This window comes from Sceloporus occidentalis, unplaced genomic scaffold (genome assembly GCF_023333645.1).
Source record: "Sceloporus occidentalis isolate IW3139 unplaced genomic scaffold, rSceOcc1.0.p SCAF_45, whole genome shotgun sequence".
In the NCBI taxonomy this organism is placed as follows: Eukaryota; Metazoa; Chordata; class Lepidosauria; order Squamata; family Phrynosomatidae; genus Sceloporus; species Sceloporus occidentalis.
Window position 1 is genome coordinate 7,303,804 of NW_028317025.1, and position 12,960 is coordinate 7,316,763.

Below are 12,960 nucleotides of genomic sequence, written 5' to 3' on the forward strand. Positions count from 1 at the left end.
AAATAATGGTATCTAAAGAAAGCCCTTTTTGTCCTGGAAAAAACCCACAATATACAATATGTGTGGGTGCACAAAATGAGAAAGAAGAAAATTACAGCTAAACCGCAACACTGAAAAATGTTAAAAGAGCCTCGGTCCCAAAATGTACTACAAATAAGAAACAGTCTTGTCATTAAGGGGTTAAAGGTTAAGACTTTAAGGTTAAGGTTCAACAAGCAATGGGCATCAGGGTACATTTAAGTTATTAAAGAGTTAAAGTATGGATATACAATGGACATTGTCATAATATATTTGTTATCGATAATGGTGCTTTTGTGTTAAGAATTAAAGCATTAAAAAAACAACCTGTTATTAGTTATAGTTTATATTATATTTACATTCCCAATTTTTCTCCAGTATAATTGTATATTTATTCAAAGGCATTAGGAGTGATACTATGCTGATCAGCATGAGGTTTAGCATTTCAAACTAAATCCTGTTTTGGTTAAAACACAAGTTGCTAGATTCAGGTAGTGGTAATGTACCTAGGACTGCATTGATTTTTCTTTACTATTAAAAATGAACATATTAAATTATTTTTTAAAGGGGCTTTTTTGTCCAAGTAGAAGTGTTTAAATAAGAAACCCAAGTCTCGGGTCCTTACCACCTGGGACTGTGCACTTTACTTCTGCTCACTGCATTAGATTCTGTCCCAAGCATTGACAGACCTCTATTGTGAGCCAGCTTGAACATTTTAGGATGTTGTAATTGCTTCAGTACTACGTCTGGTTAGAAGTACCAGTAGTACTTAAACAATTACCTTTTGGCTAAGATCAAGTGTACTGTTCTTGTCAGAACACACAACTGTTCTTGTCAGAACAATCACTGCTGTTCTTGTCAGAACAGATACTTCTCTTTTTCAGTTTTCCACACTTTCCCAGCCAGACCCGATGAGGAGCGAGAATGGCGACCCAGACCTCCGAAGCCCAACGACCCAGCCAAACCACCGGAAGCCGAGTCCAGCCTGCTGCGACCCCAGGAAGCCCACCTCCCCTGGAGAACTGGATGAGGCAGACGGTGGTCCTGAAGCTGAAGGAAGTGGAGGGCCGCACCCTGACCTGGATGCAGACACCTTCAGCAAGAAGGTGGTGCACGAAGGAGCAGGCTTCAGCCCAGCAGAGACCCTGAGCGTCCAGTCGTTTTTGAAGGGAATGTTCTACGTAACGTTCATCTCAGCGGCGGTCTGCAAAAGGTTCTGGGTGGCCTTCAGGGCGGCGAAACCGGACCAGGTCCTCTCCCGTTTCTACGGAAACAGCCCCATCCACAGGGAGGAGAGACCCGTGACGGTCTCGATGCGGAATCCCCACACCCCAGGAAAAGACGTGGCAACTTTTCTGGGAAGATACTGCCACATCGTAAAAGAACCGACCAAGATCCTCAACCAGTACGGCTTCTGGACAGGAAGATGGTCCCTCGTGATCCGTCTGAGGGCAGACTCCACCTCGCCGGACGGGCTCCAACACCTACCGCAGAGCTTCGCCCTGGGAAATTCTACAGGCGTGCTTTTCTACCCTGGTCAGCCCACAACCTGCAGACGATGCGGTCAACTGGGTCACAAGGCAGAGGAATGCCAACAGGCACTGCAGGGTGGTGGGGCACGAGACCAAAGACTGTCCACGAAAGAAGACCTGTAACCTGTGCGGCGATCCTGAGCACATCTACAAGGATTGCCCCAAAAGATCAAGGTCATACGCAGCGGTAGCAACAGCCAAGGCCCCGACCAAGGTCCCCTCATCGGCCCCGACCAAGGCTCCAGCACTGCAGACACCCCCTCCGGCAACCCCGAAAGCGGCACCCAGGAAAGGTAAGAAAGCAGCTCCCCTCCCTGCCAAGACTGTCGTGGCCCTGCCCGCTGTCAAGGCTCCCCCTCCCCCCCAGAGGCAGCGCCATCCCTCCCCTGTGCTGCCTCCAACCCTCCCTGCTTCACCACCTTCACCCTCCCCCCCTCCTCCCTCTCTCTGCAGCAGCTCTAACCCCGCCCCCAGCTGCTGCAGACCCCGACCCTTTCCCCCCTCTTGTTTCCGCTGCAGACAACCCCCTGGAGATGCCGCCAAAAGGAGCCGGAGCCAGAAAACGCAAACATAGCGGCAAGGAGGAGGAGGACGAGGACAGCGAGACTGAGACGAGCCCCACCAGGAGCTCTGTCCAGAAGAGGGCGCCACCACCAGCCTCCACCGTCCCCTCTCCTCCCGAGCCCGCTAATGACGACGACGACACGCTCGAAAAGATGGTCCAGGACCTGACCCCGTCGGATGAGCCAGCCACCGAGACCGAGGCTCTGATCCTCAACCAGCTGGACATCGACAACCAGGTCTCCCTCCTGGAACAGATGCTAGACGAGGCCGCCTGGACCACCATGAACCCCATCGACCACGGCGGGGAAGATCCTCCCCCACCAGGGGGAGGAGGCGGTAACTAGTGCCTCTGTTTGAGCTGACCTTCTTTTTTCTCCCAACTAATGGCGTCAATTTCTATTTTCTCCATTAATGTAAGGAGCATGAAGGACCAGTTCCGGAGGCGCGGTTTACTAACCTTCCTTTCTTCCCAGCAGTGTGATGTATATATGTTGCAGGAATGTGATTTACCCTTCTCTCGTTCTTATCGCCATCTATGCAGGGAATGGTCTCACGGCCCGTCCTTTTGGTCCGGCTGCAAGTCGGCGGGAGTCGCTATCCTGATCCGAGGAGCCAACTTCACGGTAAACGCTGTCCAGGAGATGGTCTGCGGCAGACTTCTAGTCGTGGACGGATCCTGGGCGGGGGAGCCTGTCAGGCTCATCACCGTGTACGCCTCCCCGGAAAAGAAGCAACGCCTGGAGCTACTCCAGAACCTGCGGACCCAGCTGACCACCGCCAGGACCATAGTGATAGGCGGGGACTTCAACTGCCCGATCGAGGAAGGAGGGCGCACCTCCACCCACGCAACAAAACTGGACGTGACTTCGAAACTGCTCAGAGAGATTGTCACAGAGGCATCCTTAAAGGACGCTATGGGCTCCATCGGGACCGGCTCCGTGAACTATTCTTGGAGCCGGCCGGATGGCTCTGTGCGTTCCCGGATAGACTTTGTGTTCACCTCTCGAGCGGTAGAGCATCAACAGTGCTCCAGTGTGCCCTGGGCAAAGGGTTTCCTCCCGGTCCAGGCTCCTGGAAGCTGAACTGTGCCCTGTTAGAGAAGCAGGAAATCGTGGATGAGCTGCGTAATGTATATTCTGATTGTGTCAGTACCAAGTATCTGTTCCCCACTGTAACCCAGTGGTGGGAGTTTACTAAAGTAAAGCTGCGCTCTTTCTTTCAGGCTAAAGGAAGACTCCAGGCGTGTGAGAGGAAGAGGAAATTCAGACGGCTGCAACGCAAGCTGCAGTCCCTGTTGGACCTCCAACAGTGCGGATGGGACGTGGACGAGGAGCTGGAGGAGACCAAGGAGGGCCTGAAAAGGCACTTTGAGGAGGAATCCAAGCAAATCGTCTTCCGTTCCAAGGTGGAGAACCTGGAGAAGGGTGAGAAATGCAACTCTTTCTTTTTCAGAAAGCTCCACTCCGCCCACACGCCCCTGACGGAAATGAGAGACAGCGAAGGTGCGGTACGACAAGGGAAGGAGGAGGTCCAGAAAGTGGTCGTCGACTACTACCAAGATCTCTACTCCCCCAAAGACACAGACCCGGAGGCTGCCGAACGGTTCCTGTCAGGTATCACTAACACCATTGATCCCGCAGGCCGCGCAGCCATGGATGCCCCCTTGACGCTGGAGGAGCTGCACTCTGCCGCCAAATCCTTCAGGAGGGGCAGGACACCGGGCAGTGACGGTCTCTCAGCCGAGTTGTACACAACGCTGTGGGACCTCATCGGCCCGGACCTCCTCGACCTGTACGAGGAGATGTGGTGGAGGGCAGGATGCTCCCCACGCTGAGAGAGGGAATGATCACGATCCTGTACAAGCGGAAGGGGGAGAGATGCGACCTGAAAAATTGGCGTCCCATCTCTCTCCTGAACGTGGACTACAAGATCCTCGCCAAGGTACTAGCCACCAGGTTGAAGAAAGTCATCGGGCAGATCGTCCACCCCGACCAGACCTGCGGCATCCCAGGACGCCGGATCGCGGACAGCCTGGCCCTCATCAGGGACACGATCTACTACATCAAGGACCGCAACGTCCGTGCCGCTCTGGTCACCCTAGACCAAGAGAAGGCATTTGATCGACTGTCTCATGGTTTTATGGGTCAGGTAATGCGGAGGTTTGGGCTGGGGGAGATGTTCTGGTCTTACGCTAACCTGATGTACCTTGATATCCGCAGCTCGGTGCTGGTGAACGGCTGGAAGACTGACCCCTTCCCTGTCCTCTCTGGGGTCAGACAAGGCTGCCCTCTCTCACCTCTTCTTTTTGTCTGTTGTATAGAGGTCTTCGCCGAGTGCATCAGACGGAATCCAGAGATCAGAGGGATCACCGCGCCGGGCAGAGACAAGAAGGAGATAAAGTGCTCGCTCTACATGGACGACGTGACCATCTTCTGCACGGATCGCCGGTCGGTGAGAGCGCTCGTCCAGACGTGCGAGGACTTCAGCCGAGCTTCAGGCGCAAAGGTCAACTGCGGGAAGTCACAGACCATGCTGTTCGGGCAGTGGGACCTGACTTCTGAGCCGATCCCGTTTCCCGTCAAAACCGACTTCCTAAAGATCCTGGGAGTCTGGTTCGGCAGAGACGGCGCGGCCCTGAAAAGCTGGGAGGAGAGACTCAACAAAGTAAAGCAGAAATTTGGGCTGTGGAGCCTCAGAGACCTTACCATCGAAGGGAAAGTGCTGGTGCTGCGCAACGAGATTCTTCCCGTGCTGAAGTACGTGGTTCAGGCCTGGCCCTTGCTGGTCACCATTCACCAAGCCATCAACCGAGCAGTTTTCCACTTCATCTGGGGCTCCAAAATGGACAGAGTAAAGCGCGCAGTGATGTACAAGGAACCCGGCAAGGGAGGCAAATGAGTGCCTGACATCCCTACCATGCTGAGGACCTTCTTTGTGTGCAACTGCGTGCGCAGGACTCTCAGAGACGTAGTGAAAGGCTCTGCTGGAAACTCCATGTCTCGCTTCTTCCTGCTGCCCCTGTGGAGGCAGCTCAAGTGGCAAAAGTGGGACAGCTCCATCCCTTACAATTGGACCATGCCCTGGTTCTACTCGGACGTGGGCAAATTTGTAAGGGAGCACCAACTGGAGGGAGTTAAACCAGATTTGTGGTTACCCCGTGTGATCCACAAGTTCATCAGAGCCAAAGACACTATCGAGAACATCCCAGGGCTCCCCGACGCCACAGCCAAGACTGTCTGGGCTAACGTGTCATCGAGCAGGCTAACCAACAGGCATAAAGACATGGCATGGATGGCCATTCAGGGAGGCCTCCCCCTAAGGACATTTATGCATGCCAGGGGGCTGTGCAGATATAGACACTGCCCACAGTGCATTGTGGAGGAGGAGACTTCCCTTCACTTGTTCTGGCAGTGCCCATTTGCACAGGCTTTGTTCAGAGCCCTGGAGCTGGATCTCAAGGACTCTATCGAGAGAAAGTACCTGTCCTACCATTCGGTACTTTACAGACTTTTTCCAGAAACACACACGGAGAGCGCCATTGAGGATGCTTGGCGTCTCATGTGCTGTGTAAAGGACGCTCTATGGTTTGCCAGGAACCGCCTGGTGCTGAGGAGGGAGCAGGTCACAGTCCGTGACTGCCGCAGGCTTATCCACAGCCTGCTGAGAGACTACTCTCTCAAGGACAGTCTAGAGGCTGAAGACTAGCCCCATTCTCCTCGGCCCCCTCCCCCCCATTTCCCCAGGTCATGTTCCACTAAAGTGCTAACCATATGCGCCATGTCTGGAAATGTAATTGTACACTGCTTCTACTGAGCTTTCCGTAACTGAAGTCGTACTGTAACGTGTATTGCCCTGCGCTGCGTCGCAGTATTGCTTATCGTCTATCTGTACCGATATTACCGATTTATGTACTCCTGCTAAAACAGGTTGATGTCTGTTTTATCATAATCAGTTTGTATAATAGAAAAAAAAAAAAAAAAGTACTTAAACAATTACAACATCCTAAGATGTTCAAACTGGCTCACTATAGAGGTGAGTCACAATTGCCAACTTTCCTTTGCAGAATGACCTCATCAGCCACATATACATTAAACCAAGAGAGAAAAATATACTTCCATTGATTACCTAAGTTATCTTAATATTGTGCTATCCAATTTAAGAAGAGACATATAGATTCAAAGTTGCAGGTGATTAGAAGGGGTATTATTAATTGTGTATTATATTGTGGTTTCAATTCCTTCACTTTACTATTCATTAGGAAGGGTCAACACTAGCAGGTTTATCAGCTCATATGATTGGCTTGTCACGCAAGTGAGGAGACATTGAAGAAATCTCACCGATTTAACCATACAGGGCCACCTAAGCTCTTGCTGTACCAGAAACAAACTGTATACTAAATTCAAGGAGATGAAACACTATTATCCTGCAACTATCCTGTCAATTGCTCCTTTAGTGAAAACCCCCAAAGTTATTATTATTACCATGTTTTAATGCTTAATTTATAAGAACAATTATGTTTCAAGGCAAAGGCGGGCTGGCCAGAAGGGCAATTTCTACCCAGGCTGGTCAAAATAATTCAAACGGTACAAGCACACTATGGGAGTGCTCACATAACATCTGGTTATGTGACAACATGATAGCTTGCGCAGCAGGCAAACAGGGCACACAACAGGCTCCAGTGTGAGTGTGTATATTTACACGAGTTGGTGACATAAGAGTAGGGCATCTGCTTGGTTTTGCTCGCCCATCTGGCCAAATGGTGCAAGCCCTCTCATGTCAGTTAATATTTATTTATCTGTTTCATGGAAAATCATCCAGTTATACCATCCATTGAGAGGAAGAATTAGGCACAATTTTCCATAAGGCAGTTTTCCATTAGTGGCAGTTCTTTGTGTGTGTTAGGAACATAGTCAACCAAGGGGTCAAGAATATGCTGTTCGGAACATCCTTACATATTGCAAATGGTACACTTATTATGTTGATTTTTTGTGTTACCTTATTATAATTTGTATCTGATCCAAAAAATAAGTGGATTTGTCACTCATCGCTTAACTGTACCTTCCTGCTCTAAGAACAATATTTGTAATGCTGTTCCTACATGTTTTTAGACGGGATTATGTATTTCCCTGTATCTGCATTCTTGTAAATAAAATAATTATAATGAAATTAATAATAATGAAAATGTTATTTCCTAAAGCATGTCATAAATTATTTTGGACAGATGAATATACTTAGTTCCTGTTCTTCACAACATCCTATAAATCTTGCACCAGTGTTAGTTTTGGCAAAAGTGCTTCTATTAAGCACAAAAGCGAAGAAAAACACTGTGGGCCTCCATTTTTCTTTATGGAGTCCTAACAGGAATACTAAAGACTTACCATACATACATTATTTATTTTTTTCTTCCTCGGTGTGTTGCAATTTATTATAAAATGTCTTTAGATCATAGACCTTGTATACAGTATTGGATGTTTATGGACCACTGCAAGCAACCAGGTGAACGCCACAAAAACAGAGCAGCCACATACATCCTGTATTTTTTAAACAGAGCCCACATATAGATCCCTACGGAGATAGCACCTTAAAAGTCAGACTGGAAGTTATGTGGCCCAAAACACAGCACCCTTGCTGCCGCGGCAGACTACTCTGTGCGCACATCATCAGCGCTAGGGCTACACCATTTTAAAGGGTCAGGGGTGCCTGGACTAGCACACAGCTGTCATGGACATTATGAATCCGTTTTACTGTACAGGCTGACTCATTCTCCACGGGGGATCTGGATCATAAAGGGATGCTAGGAAGAGGTACATTTTAATAGCCTACATTGCTAGTTATCTCCACTGCCATTATCAACGTAACGCTCATTACCTGCCTCCCGGTCGCAGGCTCCTTCCCCCTCCGGCCCATCCGCCTCACGCCGGAGCCGCCATGTCCACCTCCTCCCCCTTGCCAATTGCGCCACAGGCGTATCTATACCACCAGCGTAACCTTATGCCATCTGATAAAGCAGCCGACGTAACACAACTGGTGTTGCTATCCAGCTGCGCCCCAGCCAGTGGTTTAACCTTCAGCACAACCCTCTGCCGTTGGTGTACAGCGGCTACGCGAAAAACGTGAAAACACAGATGTTACGCAAATGGCGTAGATAACGGCGCGTCTTCTGTCACAGCTGTGTAGGTGGGGCGAATGATGATGTGGACCAATAGACTACCAGTTCTCTGAAAGAACGCCTTTGTTTGTTTACTTTGCGCTCCGTAGAACACGAGGGATTTTGGGGAAACTAACATAACCATATGTCTTTTGTAGGGTGCTGCGCAACCAACGTGAAATAAGATCAATGTAGAGAGCCATGGTTTATTTTGTCTAAAATATTACATCTGCCACGCATTAGTCATAACCGAAAGGCTGTAAGTTTTAGTTCCTTAGGGAGTTTCAGGCGTTTGTGTCTGGTAACATTAGTCTATGACACTGCCCCATTGGTTTCTCATACACCCATCAATATCAGCATTAAGTCTTGTTTTTGATAATCAACGTAATAACAACAAGAGATGGAAAAACAAGTCACAATTTTGATCGCAGTAGCTGCCACAATCTGACGTTTCCCTTGTACCAATCCCCTCCAGGTTTAAGGAATGGGTGCTTAATGACAGAGAGTTACATCTCGACTTTTGACATAGGGTTCCCAGAGTTGAAAGGATTTCTTAGTTCTAAATTCTTTGGCTTTTGTGTATTCAAGCAAACCTAGGTGAAACACTTAATATAGTTTGGCTTTGAAAAGGCCCGTCAATGGAATTTCAGAACTCGGTAAGTAAAGGAGTATAGGTTTCGTAGAGGTGGCCGATATTTTTAGAAGAAGTTTACTGAGCGTTGTGCTTGGTGAGGAAAGAACAAAAAATGGGGACATACTAAAACGAATGACAAAATGGAATGCCCATAGACTATAATGGGGAGGAATGCCCATAGACTATAATGGAAGGGAAAATAATAATTGATTTTGAAATAAAAGCTTAAGAAATAGCATTTAGACCTTTGGCACACATACTCCCTTAGGACACACATGTGATCTAAAACTCAGATTACGTTGGATTATAGCTGTTTTCTATGGAATGACAGGTGAATGACAGTTTTGAGGGAATGCCCATAGGATATAATGGGGAAAAAAAAATCTTGTTTTTTTAGAGAAAACCATATGACATATCATATAGATCTTTGGCACACATACTCCCCTAGTACAGGTATAGGTTCCAAACCTCATATTAAGTGGAATTATAGCTGTGTTCTATGGAATGACAGGTGAATGGCAGTATTGATGGAATGCCTATAGGATATAATGGGAGAAAAATGTAACCTGTTTTTCAGACGAAACCCTCTGAAATATCATATAGATTTTTGGCACATATACTCCCCTAGTACAGAGACAGGATCTAAAACTCATATTATGTGGGATTATAGCTGTTTTCTATGGAATGACAGGTGAACGGCAGTATTGATGGAATGCCCATAGGATATAATGGGAGAAAAATCAAACCTGTTTTTCAGACAAAACCCTCTGAAATATCATATAGATCTTTGCCACATATACTCCCCTAGTACAGAGACAGGATCTAACACTCATATTATGTGGGATTATAGCTGTTTTCTATGGAATGACAGGTGAATGACAGTTTTGAGGGAATGCCCATAGGATATAATGGGAGAAAAATGAAACTTGTTTTTTAGAGAAAACCCTCTGACATATCATATAGATCTTTGTCATGTATACTCCCCTAGTACAGTTATAGGTTCCAAACCTCATATTAAGTGGAATTATAGCTGTGTTCTATGGAATGACAGGTGAATGGCAGTATTGATGGAATGCCCATAGGATATAATGGGAGAAAAATGTAACCTGTTTTTCAGACGAAACCCTCTGAAATATCATATAGATCTTTGCCACATATACTCCCCTAGTACAGAGACAAGATCTAAAACACATATTATGTGGGATTATAGCTGTTTTCTATGGCATGACAGGTGAATGACAGTTTTGAGGGAATGCCCATAGGATATAATGGGAGAAAAAAAAAATCTTGTTTTTTTAGAGAAAACCATTTGACATATCATATAGATCTTTGGCACACATACTCCCCTAGTACAGGTATAGGTTCTAAACCTCATATTAAGTGGAATTATAGCTGTTTTCTATGGAATGACAGGTGAATGACAGTATTGATGGAATGCCCATAGGATATAATGGGAGAAAAATGAAACCTGTTTTTCAGACAAAACCCTCTGAAATATCATATAGATCTTTGGCACATATACTCCCCTAGTACAGAGACAGGATCTAACACTCATATTATGTGGGATTATAGCTGTTTTCTATGGAATGACAGGTGAATGACAGTTTTGAGGGAATGCCCATAGGATATAATGGGAGAAAAATGAAACCTGTTTTTTAGAGAAAACCCTCTGACATATTATATAGATCTTTGTCATGTATACTCCCCTAGTACAGTTATAGGTTCTAAACCTCATATTAAGTGGAATTATAGCTGTATTCTATGGAATGACAGGTGAATGACAGTATTGATGGAATGCCCATAGGATATAATGGGAGAAAAATCAAACCTGTTTTTCAGACAAAACCCTCTGAAATATCATATATATCTTTTGCACATATACTCCCCTACTACAGAGACAGGATCTAAAACTCATATTAAGTGAGATTATAGCTGTTTTCTATGGAATGACAGGTGAATGACAGTATTGATGGAATGCCCATAGGATATAATGGGAGAAAAATGTAACTTGTTTTTTAGAGAAAACCCTCTGACATATTATATAGATCTTTGTCATGTATACTCCCCTAGTACAGTTATAGGTTCTAAACCTCATATTAAGTGGAATTATAGCTGTTTTCTATGGAATGACAGGTGAATGACAGTATTGATGGAATGCCCATAGGATATAATGGGAGAAAAATGTAACTTGTTATTTAGAGAAAACCCTCTGACATATCATATAGATCTTTGGCACATATACTCTCCTAGTACAGATACATGATCTAAAACTCATATGATGTGGGATTATAGCTGTTTTCTATGGAATGACAGGTGCATGACAGTTTTGAGTGAATGCCCATAGAATATAATGGGAGAAAAATCAAACCTGTTTTTCAGACAAAACCCTCTGAAATATCATAAAGATCTTTGTCATTTTGAACACTGGTGACACTTGTAATATGTTGGTCACCAGAATGAGGAATCTGCACACACACCAAAGGAACTCTGGTGCTTAACTGTGCCAGGAAGGGCCAGCTCCCCAGTAGATCAAAATAAATAAAGGCTCCAGGCACTCAAGGGTTCCAGCTCAGGCAGATTTATTAAAGGAAGACAGCAACAACGTTTCAACCTCACAATGAGGTCTTTATCAAGTTGATAAAACTGTTATTTTGTTGAATTGCGTCCTCACACAAGTATGCCATCCACTCTTCTCTGATAAAACATAAATTTGCCAGTTGGTAACAAGCAGCTGCAATAGACAATAATATGTCACAATTTTCTTTTGCTCTTTCTTTTTCCTTCATGGAATCTATGGCTATCACCTCCCTGGTATTAAAAAGGTATTAAAAAGGCCAGTATAACTGAGCTGCAAAAGCAAATTCTGCATTTCTCACCACTAACTAAAGTAAACCATCTCATACTTACAGGCAATAGGAAGCAACTTCGAATAAAGTAAACATTGCCCTAGTAAATTAGATAAATGGTTTAAATGTTATAATGAGGCTTAAAGTGATATTTATTAACTAAAATAAACTGAGATAGTTGGTTCTATCCAATTTTGTGAGAGAAATCAGTTATTGGGTTTTTTTGACTAAATAGGTTGTATTTCCGTCTATGGTATTCAATGAGCTGAGATAGATTAATTTAAACCACTGAATAGAGCTGGATATTTCAATATGCTGATTTAGACATGTGTTAAACTGGACCAAACTAGGCTTATTCTGCTGTTAAAACATTTCCAAATTAGCCCAGCATAATACATAATTAAATTGGTAACATTTATTTAAAGGATGTGATTAACCCCAGCGTTTATTTTACAATGCTTTCCAAAAAACTACCAGATAAATTTCCATCTTTCTTCATCTATAATTTCCTACCAACTCATTTAGTGCATCCCCACAAATTATATATTGAGTTTTTAGAGGACAAGTAGGATCTTATATACACAAACCATTTAATATTGAAAACAAATTCTAAAAAATGCAAAGAAAATACCATTCTTTTCACAGTTGCTTCTATTAAAAAATATACATAGCCAGTGTAAAGTAAGTAGAATAAAAAATCTAACTTTATTTAGATATTTACTTTGATTTTGGAAACACCTCCTATGCCTGGTATTTATATTTATTTTGGTAGTTACTGGGCAAAATATAAAAGATGTGCATCACTGTTTTCAAACATATATATATATATATATATATTATAGTTGGGCCCCAAAAGTATAGAAAAAGCTATACTGCTGTATAAAGGTATTCAGTGCCCTTCACTAATATGGACACCCTTTGTAAATATGAGCAAAAAATGCTGTGAAAATTTGTCTTGACGTATGTTTCCATTGATAGTTTAAATTTTTTAGTACATTTGGGTGACTTGGAATAGTAAGTTGTTCAACCATGACTTCCTGTTTCACAGGGGTATAAATATTAGGTAAAACATAGGCAAAATTCCCTTAGTCATTGATCATAATGGGTAAAACCAAAAAATATGGCAGTGATGTGGGGCAAAAGATTGTTGAGCTTCACAAAATGGGAAATATTTTTTATTAGTGATATTGTGGATGGAAAGGTATGTCTTTTTGCAGA